This window comes from Mauremys reevesii, linkage group 5, assembly GCF_016161935.1.
Source record: "Mauremys reevesii isolate NIE-2019 linkage group 5, ASM1616193v1, whole genome shotgun sequence".
Lineage (NCBI taxonomy): Eukaryota > Metazoa > Chordata > Testudines > Geoemydidae > Mauremys > Mauremys reevesii.
Genome location: NC_052627.1, coordinates 59,559,151 through 59,577,845, shown reverse-complemented (window position 1 = coordinate 59,577,845; position 18,695 = coordinate 59,559,151). Strand labels below are relative to the sequence as shown.

Genomic DNA, 18,695 nt, shown 5'->3' with positions numbered 1-18,695 from the left:
AAATCTGTTCTATCAGCGCTCCGTTACAGAAGACGAAATTCAAAATCATTTTTAAAAAATCTCCAGACAGACGCCATAGCAGGGGCTCAGCGCACTGCTGCGTGACAAACGTAACGGAAAGCCCAAGAATCAAATGGACGCTCATGGACTGGAGGACTCAAGCTATCCCACAGTTCCTGCAGTCTCCGAAAAGTATTTGCATTCTTGGCTGAGCTCCAAATGCTTCTAGGGTCAAACACAGTGTCCGCGGTGGGTCAGGGCATAGCTCGGCAATTTACGCACCCGGCCGCAGAAGTGAAAGGGAAAACAATCCTCTCTTGACTCTTTAACATGTCACCCTATCTTTACTGAATGCTGCAGATAGACCCGATGCTGCAGCACTCAACACCAACATCCTTGCTCCCCCCCGCCATGGGTGGCTGATGGTGCAATACGGCTGGTATCCGTCCTCGTCATCAGCCTATTGGCACATGGGGCAGTGCAAAAGGACTGGTAACCATGCAGACTAGATCAGTGAGGTCTATCAAGGGTGCCTGGCCCTAATTTTTCCTGGTAGATGGTACAGTATGGCTGATAACCATTGTCGTCATAGCAACAGGGGGCTGAGCTCTGTCAGCCCCCACCCTTCATGTGTAAAAAAAAGATTCAATTGCCCCTGGACTAGCAGAGGGATGCTGGGCTCCTCTCCTCCACACTCCTTACTGTCCTGTCTGGACTATCATAGCAGCTGGAGGCTGCCTTCCACTCATTTCTCACTAACAAGTCAGTGTGTCTTATTCCTGCATTCTTTATTAATTCATCACACAAGTGGGGGGACAATGCTACAGTAGCCCAGGAAGGCTGGGGGAAGAACAGAATCAACAGGTGGGGTTGTTGCAGGAGCACCCCCTGTGAATAGCATACAGCTCATAATTTCTGCAGGATCTGACACAGAGCAGCTGCGCTCTCTGGTTCTATGATACAGTGGTTCTCTAGTACACTTGCCCATATTCTAGGCAGGACTGATTCTATTTTTAGATACCAAAAAGGAGGGATTGACTCTGGGAGTCATTCCCAATTTTGGCTTTTGCGCCCCTGGCTAAGAGCAGCCAGGGGCACTTATGACAGCAGCAAATGGTGCAAAACGACTGGTAGCCATGCTCATCTTTTTACCAATTTATGGATTGGTAGATGGTGCAGTATGGCTGATAACCATCTCTGCTGTCATGCAAAAGCAAAAGCATGCTGCTGTGTAGTGCTGCTGAATCGCCTCTGTGAGCGGCATCTAGTACACATACGGTGACAGTCACAAAAGGCAAAACAGGCTCCAGGATTGCCATGCTATGGCATCTGCCAGGGCAATCCAGGGAAAAAAGGCGCGAAATGCTTGTCTGCCGTTGCTTTCCCAGAAGGAGGAGTGACTGACGACATTTACCCAGAACCACCCGCGACAATGATTTTTGCCCCATCAGGCACTGGGATCTCAACCCGGAAATTCCAAGGGGCGGGGAGGCTGCGGGAACTATGGGATAGCTACGGAATAGCTACCCATGTGCAACGCTCCAGAAGTCGATGCTAGCCTCGGACCGTGGACGCACACCACCGATTTAATGTGTTTAGTGTGGCCGCGCGCACTCGATTTTATACAATCTGTTTTACAAAACCGGTTTATGCAAATTCGGAATAGTCCCGTAGTGTAGACGTACCTTTAGTCTTCATCCAGAGTCTCCCTTTCCTGTTTCCAGGCCTCAGTCCAGCCTGCCTCACTGTTCCCCTGTGCCCTCTTCTCAGACTGCAACCTCACTTCAGTATCATTTCCCTTGTATTCCCAGACCTCAGCCCAATCCAGGCCCCACTTCAGTTTAAATCTCGGTTTAAATCCTCATGGTTTAAATCTCGCCTGTCATGCATATAACTCAGTACTTTTCTTTTCAGGTTGCCCATGCTGAACAAAGCACAGTTTGTAGTTTAACATTTTATTGGCATGCTTTCAATTGTAAAGTGGGTCAGAAGTTACTTCTTTACAACTAAAGAACTCGGGGGGGGGGGGGGCGGGACGGACTCCAGAAGTGAAGTGATTTGATTATTTTTATTTTGTAGAAGAAAACAAAGGCATATGGCAGAAACTGAAAAGGAGATCACATGCAGATTCAGTGCACTGAAATATGGGATCACAATCAATGGAAAACTGGGCTGAGTCTCAGTTCAGATCATGTGTATTTTGAACATAGAACCTTTGGACCATTTCCTAATTCAAGAGAGAACTACCTATTATGAAAATATTTAACCCCCTTATGATACCTCCCAAAGTACAGCAAGTGCCACGTAAGACTCTGGGGATGTGCCTGTATCTTCTCAGGCCTCATATGAAAAAAGAAAATGTTCCCCCATTCCCTTTCATTTAGCAAATTATTTTTTGCCACAACCTCCTCTTTAGGCATCCAAGTGGATGTATTATAGCTATATACATCTGTTACTCCTGAGGGAATTCTGCACCTAAATATTCCGCACACAATAATTTTAAAATTCTGTATATTTTGTCAAAATTACACAACATAATCACACCATTTTTAATTATTTGTTCATGAGTATTTTGAAATAAATTACCAAAATAAATGAAAATGGTATGGTTATATTGTTATTGTGTTTCTGTATTATTTTGACAATTAAAATAGGCAGAAGTTTGCAGAATTTTAATTTTTTGGTGCAGAATTCCCTCAAGAGTACCAGGGTTCTGTGTAATGCAATCTGGGTGTGGGTAGCTTGGTGTGGGGTCTGGGTGTGGGGAAATGATTCTGAAGGGGAGTACAAATTAGGACTCAGTGGGTTGGATTGGGGGAGTGGGGCTTGGTGGGGGAGCAGGGTGTAGCTGGTTGGGGCTCAGTGGGGTGAGGGTCTGTGTGTGGGGGGGGCCCTGATGCAGGGGGTGAGGCTCAGCAGGCTAGCGGTTTGGGGGGCTCGTTGGGGGGATTCTGGGTGTCGGAGGGCTCCTGATGCAGAGGGAGCTCTGGGTGCATGGGTGCAGGGAAGGGTCACTGTACAGGGCGTTGCTCCCCTTGTCCGCCCAAACCCTGTGCATCCTGACTCCCTGCTGCACCCAACCCCCTGCTGAGCCTCAACCCCTTCCCCACTCCCCCCTGGCAATGCAGAACTTCCTCCAGCGAGGGGAAGTTTGTGGGGCTTGATCTGACCCAGCCCTGGCTGCTCAGTGCACGGAAGGGGAGCTCCATTTCTGTCCTCCTCCCCTCTCCCCCAGCTGGGACTAACGTCCCTGAGGGCATTATCAGCAAAACACTATAGTCAGTATACTTCTAAGGGCCCCCTAGTCTGTTATCAAAGAAGGGAAAAAATGTGCTAGTTACCTAGCATGTGGACACATGTAAATAATTAAACATTTTAACTGGAATCACCTGGCTGTAACAAAGGACAATCATTTACTTAAATATGAACAGAGCCATCCTAGTGTGCCAGGCAAACCCCTATTTTAAAAGCTGTGTAAGGAATGGAAGAAAAATAAGTTCAGTGTCAGACATGAAACAACAATATGGAGATTTCCACAAATTAGGGCCCCACCTATACTACAATTGTAGCCAACTAACAGAATTCAGTCAAAAGATAATTGTCTCTTGACCCAGTTACAATATGTAACTGGGACCAAACTGTGTCCCTAAGGTCAGAATAAAGCTTTGGCCTATACAGGGTCTAAATCCACTTCTTGTGACCTGGCGAGATCTATCTGTACTACAACTTTTCACCATATTGTATCAGATTATAGTTGCAGCACAGACACGTTCTAAAAAACAGGGTTGAAAATACTTGCACAGTAATTTATCAAATAATTGAATATATAAATAACCTGAAAATTAGAGATCAGGCCATATCAGCAGACTGAGCAACCAAAGGTCCATTAGTTCTTATAACAGGGAATGACACAAAGAATTAGTGGATCAGTGAAGAATCACGGAACTGTTCTGTCATAAATTCCTACCGACGTCTATTAAATCCAATAATAATGACCAAACTAATGCAGACTGATAAGACTATGTTCTACTAAACACTGTCTCATTTATATGAAAAACTAAATAATTTTTTTAATTCCTTAAACATTTTTGAAAGTTACTAGTAATAGTTGCAATTTTTTAGGTGCATTTTAAACAAATTCTCCATTAAAATCATTTGTCAAAGATTGTATGTTTAATGATGCAGTTACTAGTTGTGAAAATACAATATATTCTCACAAGAAAACATTTAACTGCTGTACATCTATATTTTAAAAATGAAATACAAAGGACAAGAATGGAAATAAAAAGCATGGTATTTAATTTTGCTTTTAATCTGAGGGCAGTTGTAATTCAATTTATTAGTTTTTAAACTGAAAATTAAGTTGCCTAGATGGCTTTTTTGCAAATTTTATCACTGGGTTACGTTTAATGTGTTTATAAATATTGCCTAGCCTGAAAAGTCTTAAGCAAGTTGATTTATTTATTTTTGCCAGATTAAAGCAAACCTTTAAAAAATGCAAAAGAAGTGTGAGCTGTATGTCTATATTAGTAGAGATCATCTGGGCATATGCAGGAGGAGAAAGGTTGAAATAAAATCTCAGTTATAATCTGACTCTAAATGCTTTACAATTTTGCTTGTATTTTCAGTAACACCAGTTATATAGTCAGTCTCACTTACACTGCTTTTTTTAACTAACACACACACACACACACACACACACACAGATGTTAGATTCCTCCCCGAACCCCCAACATTCTGGAAGAGACTCATTGTCTCTTCACAACTAATAGGCTCTCTGTGCAGATCCTGTCTCTTTTGCTGGCTCTCTAACCAATTCACTTTAAACAATCACATTTTAGCTTCTGAACCTCCTGTCTGGAGCATGCTCAGTCATTCTTCCTGGCCTGTGTACTCAACATCCCTACCTTATGAATATACTGTAACCTACAGACTTCACTTCTGCTTGTGTATGTGGAATATACTCAATTGTAAAGCAGAAACACGTTTGACCTCTTTCCAGTTGTCCACCTGTTAGGTAAGCAGCATGCCATCAGAATTCCTATTTGTTTGTGTGTGTTTTTCTCTGGGCTCTTCTACACTTACTGCACTGCTGCAGCACTTAGTAAAGACATTACTTAGGCAGGTCCTCCGCCTCCCTGAGAGGCAATAGCTATGTCGACGGCGAGAGGGCTTCTCCTAACAAAGTGCTGTCTACACCAGGAGTTAGGTCGGTATAAGTGTGTCACACCCTTAAGTGATGTAGTTATATCAACATAAGCTGGGTGCATAAACCAAGCCTCAGTTGCTTATGAACATGAATATTCGTTTCTGAAATGTAATACTTTTTAATTAAATAAATAAATAAATAAATAAATAAAAAGAGGCTTCTTACTCTGGTCACTGAATTAATTACTCTTCTTTTAATTGCTGTTTGACTCCAGCTGTATATGAAAGGTACAGAGAGTTCAGGCCAAGAGACAGTCTAATGGTGTTTGACAAAGTAAAAGCTGCTGCTCTGGAAATTACCAGGATTATGAGAGCTGCTTGAATTAATTTACTAGTTTTTACGCTATATTTCTTGGTCACAGATAGGAGAGGTAAAAGATACCAGACAGCACAAGTCAACCAGGATGGAAGCTTGATTTGCACTCAGCCCTTTGGCACTTTTATATAGGATGGTGCCTAATGGATAGCATTTTTGAATCTGCTGGTGTTACATAGGAGGTAAAAGCTTAGATTAATGGACTGAAGAAGAGAGACATGGATCTGCACAAAGCATAATTTAAAACCACACAAATGAGTGGTTTCAGAGTAGCAGCTGTGTTAGTCTGTATCCACAAAAAGAACAGGAGCAAACCTGAAGCAAATACTCACCAGCAACCGCACACCATACAACATAAAGACTAACCCAGGAACCTATCCTTGCAACAAAGCCCAATGCCAGCTCTGTCCACATATCTATTCAAGTGACACCATCATAGGACCTAATCACATCAGCCACGCCATCAGGGGCTCAATCAGCTGCACATCTACCAACATGATATATGCCATCATGTGCCAGCAATGCCCCTCTGCAATGTACATTGGCCAAACCGGACAGTCTCTACGCAAAAGAATAAATGGACACAAATCTGACATCAGGAATCATAACATTCAAAAACCAGTGGGAGAACACGTCAACCTCTCTAACCACTCAGTGACAGACTTGAAGGTGGCAATTTTGCAACAAAAAAACTTCAAAAACAGACTCCAAAGAGAGACTGCTGAACTCGAATTAATATGCAAATTAGATACAATTAACTCAGGCTTAAACAGAGACTGGGAATGGTTGGGTCATTACACTAATTGAATCTATTTCCTTATGTTAGGTTCTCCTCACACCTTCTATGGGTCATCTTAATTATCACTTCAAACGTTTTTTTTCTCCTGCTGATTACACTGGTCTACAATTTTTGAGAAGTCGTCTGCTTCAGAGATAAAATGTGGTATTTATTATGTGTTTTGATGTGTTGAATTCAAATATGACAATTAAAACAACTGATTGGCTACTGTTTATAAGATATTTAAGTTTTTACATTTTATGTCTATGTATATATATCGTAGATAGTAGAGTTTTAATCAAAATGTAAAAAACCTAGGTCTTTTCATGTTGTATTTTTTACTTTACATGATAATACCTGTCCCTGTGTATAACACATTAAAAAAAAAAAAAAAAAAATAAATAAAATAATATATAAAAAAAAAAAAAAAAAAAAAAAAAAAAACTAGTATGTAGTTTAGTTCAGTCTCTACTAGTGCTCTTCTTTTGTTGTTGTCTCTTGTATTCATTAAATGGATCATGTCACTGTGTCATCAGCAATAGTCTGCAAGCCATTGATGATTTGATAGCTTCCATTTTTTCTCCATGTTGTTGTGTCATGTTGCACTATCATCACTTGCGCTCATTGCTCTCCACACTGCTCCAAAAATAAAAAAAAAAAAAAAAAAAGATAAAAACAAAAAAAAAATGATGTGTTTTTGCAAGGCTTGGCTTTTTGTAGGCCTTGAGGTTTTCCACCAACAACCTGTTGTTATCTGCCTTGTTGTTTCTAAAATTTATTTGCCAAAAACTTCTTTCTTTCATTTTGCTCTTTTTCTGCATTGCATCATATGGTCAAATGATCATCTCTCCAGAAGTTCACAAAATCTGAGGACCCTTCCTTTAACCTTCTTTCCTTTTTTTTCTTTTTTCCACTTAACTTTGGAAATTTTCTTGTGTTTTGTCAATGTGTTTTTCAGTTTGTTCATGAGACCCAGCTTGATCTGTATCAGCTTTCTTCTCTAACTAAATAAATGGTGGATGGTGGACAACATTTGGCCAACACTCCCAGGATGCTCCCCACTTCAACCAGCAGACTTTTCTCTTGATAGTAGGAATCTTCTTGGGAATCTCTCATCTTCCAAAAAGAAGAAACTTTTGCAGTACCAGTACTCCAGACAACAGTCTGCAGCAAAAGCACCAAAAACACACAAAAACTGCCACAATGTTGCACTTTACTTATGTTGGTCAAATTTTCAAGTTGTTTTTTTTTGTTTTGTCATATGGACTTTCATGACACCATGACTGGATGGACTTTGTCATTATTGATTAAACAAAGTAAAGCAAAAAAAAGACTTTCGATGAATCACAGAACAGAAGTAACTCTCTCTGAATCTCAACGATGTTGAGGGCTGCATCTGCATGCATCATCACCGTTGTTGTTGCTTGCAGGCCCTTCCATGAGAAAGAAGAAGAAAAGAATGGGACACGGTCACGGAACGAACAAAGACATCACCTGCCTGACACCACACCTGCTGCTGTAGTCTGGCTGTGGTCTGCTCCTGCTCTGCTCCTCTTTACTCTTTCAATCCCTGAAACCCACTTTCAGTTCAATCAGGTCATTGAGGAGGAGGAGGAGAGGGAGGAGAGGAGAGAGGAGGATGGTGAGGGACCAGTGACATTGATCTTCTCCTCATCCCTCTTCCTCATCCTTCTCCTTCCTCAAGTCTGCCTCTCTTCCCAGTCCTGTCAGTGACAAGCAGTCCTTCTCCAGGGGGTACTGGGCGTCTAGGTGGGATAATAGCTGATGGAATGTTTGGATAATGCACCTTTCACATTTTTCTCACACTTTTCTTTTTACTGGTAACACCATGCATGGTGGTAAGATCTGTTGGCTCTTCCAAATCATTGGCACTGCAAAAGGCACAAATTTTTGTTTTTTTTTTTTTTCAACCACTGTCAACATGTGTGTGTGTTGTTGCAGCATGTGGGTGCCAGTGTGTCCTCAGCCTCTCCAATTCCATAAAAATATTATTGATAATAGTTGCAGCCAATATAAAGGCATTAAAGCTTTTGTGATGCAAAGTTGTTAACACAAAAAACACAGCAAAAAGTCACTCACAAGTTACACAAACAGTTCACTGTCTGCTGCACACAAGCAAAAATCAGAAAGCAAAACAATGTAAAAAACAACAGAGAGCAAAAGACTGTATGATTTCTAGAGCTGATATAGAGATGATATGTACAGAGTGATGAGTGCTTCTATATGAGATTGCATCATCCATGATGACTAGGAATGACAATGATGACATCATCTATGTATGACGTAATACCAGCTTCATTGCAATTCAATCATTCATGCCCACAAAAATGTTTCATTCATATTCATGTTTTGTTTTTAAGCAAAGAAGATAAAGTCATAGATTAATTATTATTATTTTTACCCTTTGAGATCCCATCCCTTTATTTCTGTTTTATCTCTCCTATATCCAATTTATAACTCACTCATTATCCAGTCAATATTTTATATATTGAAATATATACATACCCAATATTTTATTGAATTTTTCACTATCAAGAATTTTTTTTTTTATTTTAGTTTTCAGTTTTATTTGATTTTCATTTTTTTTTAGTTTTATAGCTCATTTCAATTGATTAGACTCTTCCTGTTGGTATGCATACTTCCACCTTTTCATGTTCTCTGTATCTATAAATATCTCCTGTCTGTGTGTTCCATTCTATGCATCCAAAGAAGTGAGCTGTAGCTCACGAAAGCTCGTGCTGAAATAAATTTGTTAGTCTCTAAGGTGCCACAAGTACTCCTGTTCTCTTTACACAAATGAGTGAATCTCAACAATTCAGAATAACAGGAGACAGACAATTAAATGCCTTAGAAAGCAAATTTCTCAGGAAAATACTAGGTATTACATTAAATGAATTTATAACAAGTGCCAAGATTTGTTAGAAAGCAACATCTTATCTCTAAAGTTATTCTGAAAAGAAGATGGAAATATCTGGGACATGTGTTAAGAAGGAAGGCAGAGCATCTGCCTCAGCTGCTGTCCCGTTGAGCAGCTGGAGAAACATGTAAATGGGGCCAACCGAAAGAACCCCGCTGTCAAACAGTACTTAGAGAGGTAAAACTTAATGAGCCTTAGCAACATAGGGGACATGCAAAGAGGAGCCCAGGATAGGCAGGAACAGTGGAGCTTTGTTTGTGTCCTAAACAACATTTGAAGGCATGAGAGGGATTCAGTTTCAACACTAATTAACATGGGATCCAGTTGAAACTTTTCTGAGAGAACATTTTTCCATGTGTCAAAAATCAAAATATTCCACATCAATATCAGTGAAATTTATTTTAAAAAAACAAACATAAAAATAAAGTAAAAATAAATTTTAAAAAGAGTATGAAAATTAAAATATGCAATTTGAAAAAATATTAAGTAAATTTTGATTCAGTTTTATTGAAACAAAACATTTTAATTGGTCCAGAGTGAATTATTTTTGAAAATTTCATATTGTGAGAAATTTCAAAATTCAACATTTCATTCTAATTCAGAGTGAATTTTGTTGAAATTGTAGAATTTCCCACAAAATGGAAATTAGAGCTTTATTGGGAACTGGAATTAATATTCAGATTTCTTCTGAAATATCTTTAAGAGTTAGGCTTAGGAAGCTCTTTTCAAAACACAACAATTTTATTGAACCCACTAACTTGAAGATATCATAGAAATGTAGGGCTGGAAGGAACCTTGAGAAGTCATCAAACAGGAGGGGGGCAGGGGGACTAGTTGGGGAAGGAGACTGGGACGGGGAACGTGTGTGGTGGGAAGAAGGTGGTGGCAAGGTGTGATGGAACATACCCCATCCCACTAAAAGCAAGCCTAACAAGCATCAATTAGGCACACCTTCAGAGCATGCTCTACCTGGAGAAAGAGAGTTTAAAAAGGTGAAGCTGATCACAGAGCAGCGGGAGTGGTTTTCCCAAGAAGAGAGGCTGCTAGAGAGTCCAGCCACCAGGGAAGCCCAGCCTGAGACTCCCTCCCCCGCTTATTTAGGGCAGACAGACACTGCAGCCCTGAGAGGGTCTCTAGACATCTGCTCTCCATCAGTGCCCTGTAGCCGGATCTGAGGAGCAGCACCAGGGACTGGATGTAATAAAGACCCAGAAAAAAAACCCTAGGAGTGGGCTTTTAACTCCCATGGGGAACAGTGAGCTTGCCCAGGAGTGGGGATTCCTGAAGCGGACTCAGGGACAAGAGACTGGAAGAGACTACAGCCAAGCTCAGGCTGAGTGTCAGTTGACTACAATTGGTGGAGAATGCGGGTGATTAAGCCCTACGCCTGTTACAAGGCCCTGAGACAGAAACAGGCTCCACACCAGTCCAATGAGAGGAAGCTTCCACCAAGATGGACCCTGAGCACTGGTGTAAGTGGGTGGCAGAGTGGCAGCATCAGCAGGCCAACCAGCATCAGCAAAACCAGCATCAGCAATTCCAGCAGCAGATGTTGCAACAGTGCATGGCCCAGCAGCAGATCCAAGTAGTGCAGCAACAGCAGCTGCTGAAGGAAGTTGTGTCCCAGCAGCAATAACTCCAGAGAGACTTCCTGCAACAGTTAAGACCCCCTGCCCAGGGAGACCCTGCAGGGCCCCATACCAGGTAGAGCTCTGCCACCTGTGCCAGTGAAGTTAACTAAGATGGGTCCAGCTGATGCTTGGAGGCATTCCTTGCCATCTTTGAGAGGGTGGCACTGGCCTCTCAGTAACCTCCAGAGCATTGGGCTTTAGTTTTAGCTCTATATTTGATGGGACAGGCACAGCTGACCTACTGTAATCTTGAGCCTGCTTTGGATCAAGGCTACATTTGGGTGAAGGCCACTATTTTCGATTTCCTGGCTTTAAGCAAGGAGACATTGGTAGTGCTTTAGAGCAAAGACCTACCCCAAGGGCTCTGCCCCCAGGTGCTGGCATAATGATTAAAAGAGCATTGCTGGTGGTGGCTTCATGCAGGGGAGCACTTCAGGGCCCAAGTTACAGAGTTGGTCTTAACAAAGTGGTTTGTATCCATGCTTCCAGGAGGGGGTGCTCCACCATAATTCAGTCTCATTGTTGGATGCGGTGCAGCTGATGGAGAATTTTCTCATAGCCGATTGGTCACTATTGATGGACCATGCACAGCCTCTGCCTAGTCATCGGCTAGGGCCACTGACAGGACTGGATACCCGCCAGCAGACACTGAACCCCAGGCGTGATGAAAAACATGTACAAACCCCATCCCAGCAACCCGAGCTACTTATACAGAGAGGAGAAAACCTCAGCAAGTCTCGGGGACAAGCTTGGATGAGGTATCACCCAGATAACTATCTGACACAAACAACTAGGGCGGAGCCCTTGAGCTCAGATTTGGGTCCCGTTCATAATTTAAACCTACTCCCTGATGGGGAGGAACCCACAGGAATGAGCTCAGTAACCTGATACTCTGTGGGCAACAGGGGCACATGAGGAAAGAGTGTCCATGGATGGAATGTGAATATGCAGAGACTGGACAGCAGAAGAGAGGGCCCCTGGGACTCCTTCCACCACATTGACTGTTCCAGTATGGGTCCAAGGGAAGGATTTACTGGGGCTTGTAGACTTGGGGTGTAGCCAAACTGTGATGCAAGCCACCCTAGCGGGTTAGACAATCCTCATGGCTCCTTGTCCCCAGTCTCCTTGCCCATACAGTTCCAGTTCCTCTCTTCCAGCTCCAATTCTGATCTGTGTCTTCCCCCTCCCCAGGGCCAATCGGGGTGGGGGGGTGGAGGAGGGTCATTTGGCTTGGGCCTCAAGCTCAAAGGGGGCCTCAAATTTAGACACTTGTTAATGTTTTGGCATTTGATAAGTTTCACAACTTGTTTTTATGCACATCCCTATCAGACCAAAAAGTGACACTCTCTCAGCTCAGAGCTGCAAATAAGAGAAATATTCAAATTATGTCTCACTTTTTTTGGGTGTCTTATTTTGTTTTCATATGTTGTCATTTTTTTATTTTTATTATGGCTAGGGGCCTGGGCCTCTCTGGACCTCTGAGAGGGCCTGTCCCTCCTAAAACTCCACCACCTGGCCTCCAGGTGCCTCCCACAATCCCCAGTCCCAATGGCTGCCAGCCCCAATCTCCCTCCCTCGGCTCCTTGTCCAATTTCAGTGTTCCCCACCCTTTGTCCCAGTCTCTTTGCCTGGCCAGTCACTAGTCTCCTGCTGCATCCAGGTTTCTCATCAGATCTACATTTTTCCCTTGTGCAGCTGGCTGACCCTCAGCCTGGGATCGGCTGTAGTCTCTTCCACTCTCTTGGATCCCCTACAAGAATCTCCACTCCTGGGCAAGCTCACTGTACCCTGGGTGACTTAAACCCACTCCTGTGGTCCTTTCTGGGTGTAATTACCTTCAGTCCCTGGTGCTGCTCCTCAGATCCAGCTACAGGGCACTGACAGAGAGCAGACATCCAGAGCCCTTCTCAGGGCTACAGTGTCAATCTGCCCTAAACAAGGGAAGGTGGGGAAGGGAAGGGTAGCCACTGCCCTGGGCCAGGCTTCCCTGGCTACTAGGTCCCTAGCAGCCTCTCCTCATGGGCAAACTTGCCCTTCCCCTCCCCATCCCCATGACCAGCTTTTTGTGTGTAATATTCATTATCGACACCTATTCAGATATCACTTTTTATATGGCACTCCAGTAACAGAATTCACCAGTATCTGAAGGGGGCTTGCCTCAGAATGTTCTCTCTGAACCCATCTGATTGGGTGGTCTTGTTCTACAGTGAGTATTTGTGCCTATTTAATCTCATCTGCTCCTTCCAATACTGTGGAGAAGAAAATAGCTCTCATGGAAAAGAGCAACTCTAAAAAGGATGATGGTATCGTAGCATAATAAGAATGAGCACAAAGCCAAAATGAAGATAAGTTGATTATAGAAAGCTTCTGATGTTTTCAGAAGAAGTTAGAGAGCTATAAACATGGAGAAAGGGAGAATTCTAAATCATATGCTACCTGGTCATAGATCAATATGCAGTCTTTAATCTCCAGTTTGCTGGGAAACATTGTACCTTTCTCCCAGACTTGACCACAAAGCTCCAAGCATCTGTCACCTCCAAGCTGGATTACTGTAATTCACGGTTATCTGAAGCTGAATGGGAAGATGATTCACATGGTCCAGATGGTACAGAATGTGGCTGCCCACCTTATGCATTATTCTGCCACAAGTTCATCAGGTCTGTGCTCAAGTCTCTCCACTGAATCGCACTCAGCTTCTGATGCCAGTTTAAGGCTTTTCAAAGCAATTGAGGGATCAAGCTCCATATACAGTGACAAGCAAATTTTCATCTATGAAACACCATGACAGCTGTGCTCCTCTGGGACAATGCAGATTACAAAACTCAGGACGAAGCCTTTGAGAGCGGAGAATGAAGCATTCTCTGTTGAGGGGACCCAACTATGGCAGAGGATATTAGATGAGAACAGAGTCTGACCATCTTTAGGAAACAGTGTGAAACTTTACACTTTGAAAGGAGTTAGGGGTGAGGGTAGTTTCTGTCAGGCAATGGCAGTTTTAAGCACCAAATAGGGCTGTATAGAAAGCCCAAAACAAGGAGTATCAGCCTACTTCTGTTGCCTCTTGGGCTGGCTCCACTCAATTTTGGGGCTGTGTTAACATATGTTGGACCCCCCTGGAGACAGGAGATGGTGGGCAGCTTGTGCCATTGAATCCCCTCAAGTGCGCTTACCAATGGAGCTTGGGTTCAGTGGAAACCAGTGGAACCTAGGGAGTGAATCGGGCCTTGAATGAAAAAAGACTCCACTGTCACTGTATTTTCCTGTCTTAGCTCGTAGTTTGTCTGTCATGCATAAAACAGTCAGCAACTGTTAGCAGCAACAATTGAGTTATTCAGCATGTATTTTGGAAAACAATGGATGGAGTTTCTTGTACCACCCAGACCCCAGCTCTTTATCAATTCCTCTTTGGTTAAAGTTGTGTTACTGCAGCATCTGTTCTGTGTATGTAACTAACCTATAATGGAATTATTCTTATATTTAGCCATTGATTGCCCTGCGTATAGATAGACAGACACTTCCAAAATACAGACAACAATCTATTGACCCATACTTATGTTCTTATGTTCTTATCTCCAGTATATCAGAGAGCCCTGTATCTATTCTTAATTTTTATATCTTATCATGGTAATAATTTAAAGCAGGGGTGGGGAACCTTTTTTCTATCAGGGGCCACTGACTCATAGAAAAAAAAATCAGTCATGGGCCACACAGCCCCGCAGGGGGGTGGGGTGGGACACAGAAACTCGGGGCTTCCTCTCACAGCAGGACAAGCCGGTGCTCATGGCTCCATTCCCATGGGAGGGTGGAGAGGCTCGGGGCTTCCCCTAAGCTCTTGGATGGGGCCAGAAATGAGGGGTTCAGGATGTGGGAGGGGGCTCCCGGATGGAGCAAGGGGTTGAGGTCTGGGAGGGAGTTAGGGTGCAGGAGGGGGTTCTGACTTGGGGCAGGGGGTCAGGCTCCGGCCGGGCAGTGCTTACCTCAGGTGGCTCTCAGTTAGTGGTGCAGCGGGGCTAAGGCAGTCTCCCTGCCTGCCCTAGCTCCACGCTGCTCCCAGAAGCAGCTGCCATGTCCAGCCCCTAAGCGGAAGGGCTCTTGTGCACCACCAACTTGTGCCAGGGCTATGTGACTGAGCATCAGGAAGAGACAACTGATTCTCTTCAGTCCTCACTCTCCACCACGCCTGAGCTCAGATGGGAGGGAGAATCTGCCCCTCAGTGTCTATTTATCCTCCCCTCTTCCAACTTAAAGCATAGCAAAAATGTTCAGAAATTGTTTTAAAAGGGGAGAACTATTTTTAAATGAACATGAGCCAGAAAAGAATGTCCTAACCACTCTCTGCCATCCAGTGATAAATTCTGGCCTTTCCTGGTGTAAAAACAGTGATTTGTGCACTATTTCTTCTGTGTTTACATTTTCTGAGACAGGCTATTTGGAATAATGAATTAGCAGCAATTATTTAATTTTCAGTGTGTGAAGTGTCAAGGTCAGAGCCTAACCAACCCATCACTAGCATCCCACTAATTACAATGAAAATAATTGCTTCTTTTCTCTTCAATAACTATTGATTTCTAAGAGTGCAGAATTTTACATGTGTCCATGCAGTGGTGTTCATAATGAGCACTACACCAAGCTAGCCATGTCACAAGCCTGAGTCTGTTACTTGAAAACTGCCCTTTAATGATTAAACAATAAATTAAAATACACTGAAAAAAAATTCTTACTTACACATTTTGAAAACTATGTCAACCAATCTCCATTTTGGTGGGAAATGAGAGGGCATCAGCCATCCCACTGTTTGGATCAGTATGTTAGGTTTGGACTATAATAGGGCAATGTTTCTGCCTCGACAATTTTCAGTATGAAAATTGTTTATATACTAGGACAAAATTTGACCTATAGTTAATAAACACATATTAGCATGTCTGCTGTTCCTGAGGCTATAAGTTTGGCATTAGTTGATTTAATTCTTTAACCAATTTTCAGCCTCATTGCTCTACCTTTCACTTAGTAATTTCCAAATGCCTAAGAATTTACTAATGACTGATTTAAAATTTGTCTGTGGGCTAAATATATTGTAACAAATCTATGACCACCTAGGGTTTCACATTTGCCACTAGACTGCACACCACTGGCATTTAGATTTTCAAGTCAATAGAACTCAAATCCTCCAACTCCTAAAACAGGTCCCCAGAACTTATGAGGAATCACTGTCTGCGGAATAGCACTTATGACACATTCTAGCAGTTCAGATTCAATCCAGTGAGGGGCCTACATACTAGTCAATTAATTAGAATACTTCTTATAGAAAAAGTTCACTAAGTCTTTCAGTATAGAGACTCTCACTTCAGTCTTTAAAAAACTCTTAAATTAATGGGCAACATTGTGGCCCCACTGAAGTCAATGGCAAAAAAATTAACAATCAGGGTAGCTAAACCCTGGAATAACTTACCTAGGGTTCTGGTGAATTCTCCATCACTTAAAGTCTTCCAGTCATGACTGGATAACTTTCTATATGCTATAGCTCCAACAAAAGTTATGGGATTGACATAGAAATTACTTAGTGAGGCTTTTTGACTTGTGTTGTTAGAGTTGATCAGAATATTTTTATTAAAACAGGTTTTTGTTGGAAAAAGCTGTTTTGATTAAACCATTTTTTGGACAAATTTTGACAAAGTTTCTCATGAAAGAAAAACATTTAGAAACTTTTTTTTTCAATTTTGGGGAAAAAAAAGAAAAAATGTCCAAGTTTGATTTCAATTTTTATTTTTTTATCATGTACATATGATTTTTATTACTTTTGCATTGTTTCATGACATGTCAGCATGATTAGTCTTGACATACCATAATATGACATAATAGTTGAAATAATATGTGTCAAACTGTTTCATTACAACAAACAGGATACACTGATCTAGAAAAGAGTGCTAAGTAGCAGCTGCCTTTAATGATTTTAGAAACAAAATAAATTAAAAATAATACAATGTTTCAACTATTATATCATGTTATGACATCAGTAGTGCATGTATATTATGCAGGACAACTATTGATGTGTCATGAATAATGTAAAGATAATAAAACTGATATGAAAAACCCCAAATGAAACTTCTAAATTTCAACCAGCTCTATGTGTTATGCAAGAAGTCAGACTAGATAATAAAAATGGTCCCTTCTGGCCTTAAAACAAACAAACAAAAAACCACTATGCATCTATGACTTCAGTGGGAACAGTATTTCACCCAATAAATATCTCAGTGATGAGAAATCAGATATTAGACTTTTCTTTTACTGCTCCATAGCACTGATTATACTCTCAAGGAAATTCTCAGCCACGCAAACCATGGAGCTGTATCACCGCATTACAACTTCAGAACATAACTGCTTGGATGACACCTCATTCCCTCCTTGTTCAGTACATGCCACTCCTCTCCCACCCCAGATCCTTGATTCCACTTTTTAGAACTGAATTAGAGGAATGTGAACTAGACTAAGTCTAACCTTTTCTTGTGTATCTTACTCTGTTTGTGGCCCTAACCAACAATTACAATCCATAGATTTCCAGGTCAGCATCACTTAAAGTAGAAGATGTACTGAATCGCAAGGAGCTGACAACTAGACTCAGCATTAGGGAGTGGCAAGCACAGAGGCTGAACAAGCACACGTGGGGTTCATTCTAGTTTATAGTGTATTTTTAATTGGGTTAGGGTGTGTAATGGTGCTATATATGGAGAATGATTGGAGAGGATACACTGACCTTCTTGGTAATAAGCAAGATCTCTCATGGGGATAAATTGTTTGGCCTTTGGCCTTCTAGTTTATCCATTTGGAACCATATTACTGCCTCATAAAAAGAGGCACCTATCCTATTATCCCTTAACTAATAAGAACTGCAAAATCCTTTTCAAACTACTAACCAGCAGCTTGATAAAATACCGCTTCATCCATCCAGATCAAGCTGGATGTATGAGTATTTACATGCCCTCAAGTAATCTTTCAAAACCATTTTGTTCATTGTTCTCTGTAATATAAGAAAAACCCCACAAGAGCAGGGTTCCTCCCAGCTTCCCTGATGGGGAGAGGAGCCTCTGGTAGCCCCTCTGGGTATGGTGATAACAGACCCAACACCCACTTCAGTCTCTCCCCTCTGGCAGGGTCTCTTCCCTCAGCCCTCTGGGGCCCAGAAGGGGCATCCACCACACTGAGCGGAGATTCTCCTGCCCTTCACCTCTGTGGTTTCTCTCCTGGTGCTTGTCAGCATCTGGACTGCCCAGCTCTCCAGTAGCTCACCTTCTTCCCTCAGCTCCTATCACATGCCCCTATCTGGCTAGAGGGGAGGTGTCATAAACAGATAGCTAAGGGTTAAAGTCTTTTTTTACCTAAAGGTTAAACATAGTAGTACCTGACCCCCCCCTGACCAGGACCACCAGAGACGAGAGATAATTTCATCTCTCTGGAGAGAAGCCTGTGTCTGTGTTCTTGTTTTTTTTTTCTGAATCTCTGAGAGAGAGAGGATGTCTCCAAGTTCTGGAGTAGTTTCTACTAAGTAATAGTGAGTATAGTTTAGGAAGGAAGGTTAGAATATTATTTGATTTTTATTTTTTGATTTTGTGTTTTGCAAAGGAAATGCTTTTGCTCCTTTGCTTTTATGTGTTTTTTTACTGAGAGAGGGAGGGGGGGGGGAGATTTCTCATTGATATTGATATTATATATGAGCTGTCTTCTCAGGCTGGGATCTTCTTTTTTTTTTTTTTTTTTTTTCTTTTTTTTTTTCTCTTTCTTTTCTTTTCTGGTTTTTTGGGTTCCTTCTCAGGAGAAGAAGGAGAAGAG

General features: G+C 42.1%; 1 protein-coding gene across 1 annotated transcript in view; it reads right to left on the bottom strand.

The window, feature by feature from the left end:
• The window catches only part of TRIM2 (tripartite motif containing 2), a 107,002-nt gene extending 88,843 nt beyond the window's left edge, over positions 1-18,159 (bottom strand). Inside the window, exon 1 of the mRNA XM_039541115.1 lies at positions 18,094-18,159. The gene's annotated coding sequence lies outside the window, so the exon portion shown is untranslated. The remainder of the gene's footprint in view (positions 1-18,093) is intronic.
• Positions 18,160-18,695: the final 536 nt, after the last annotated feature.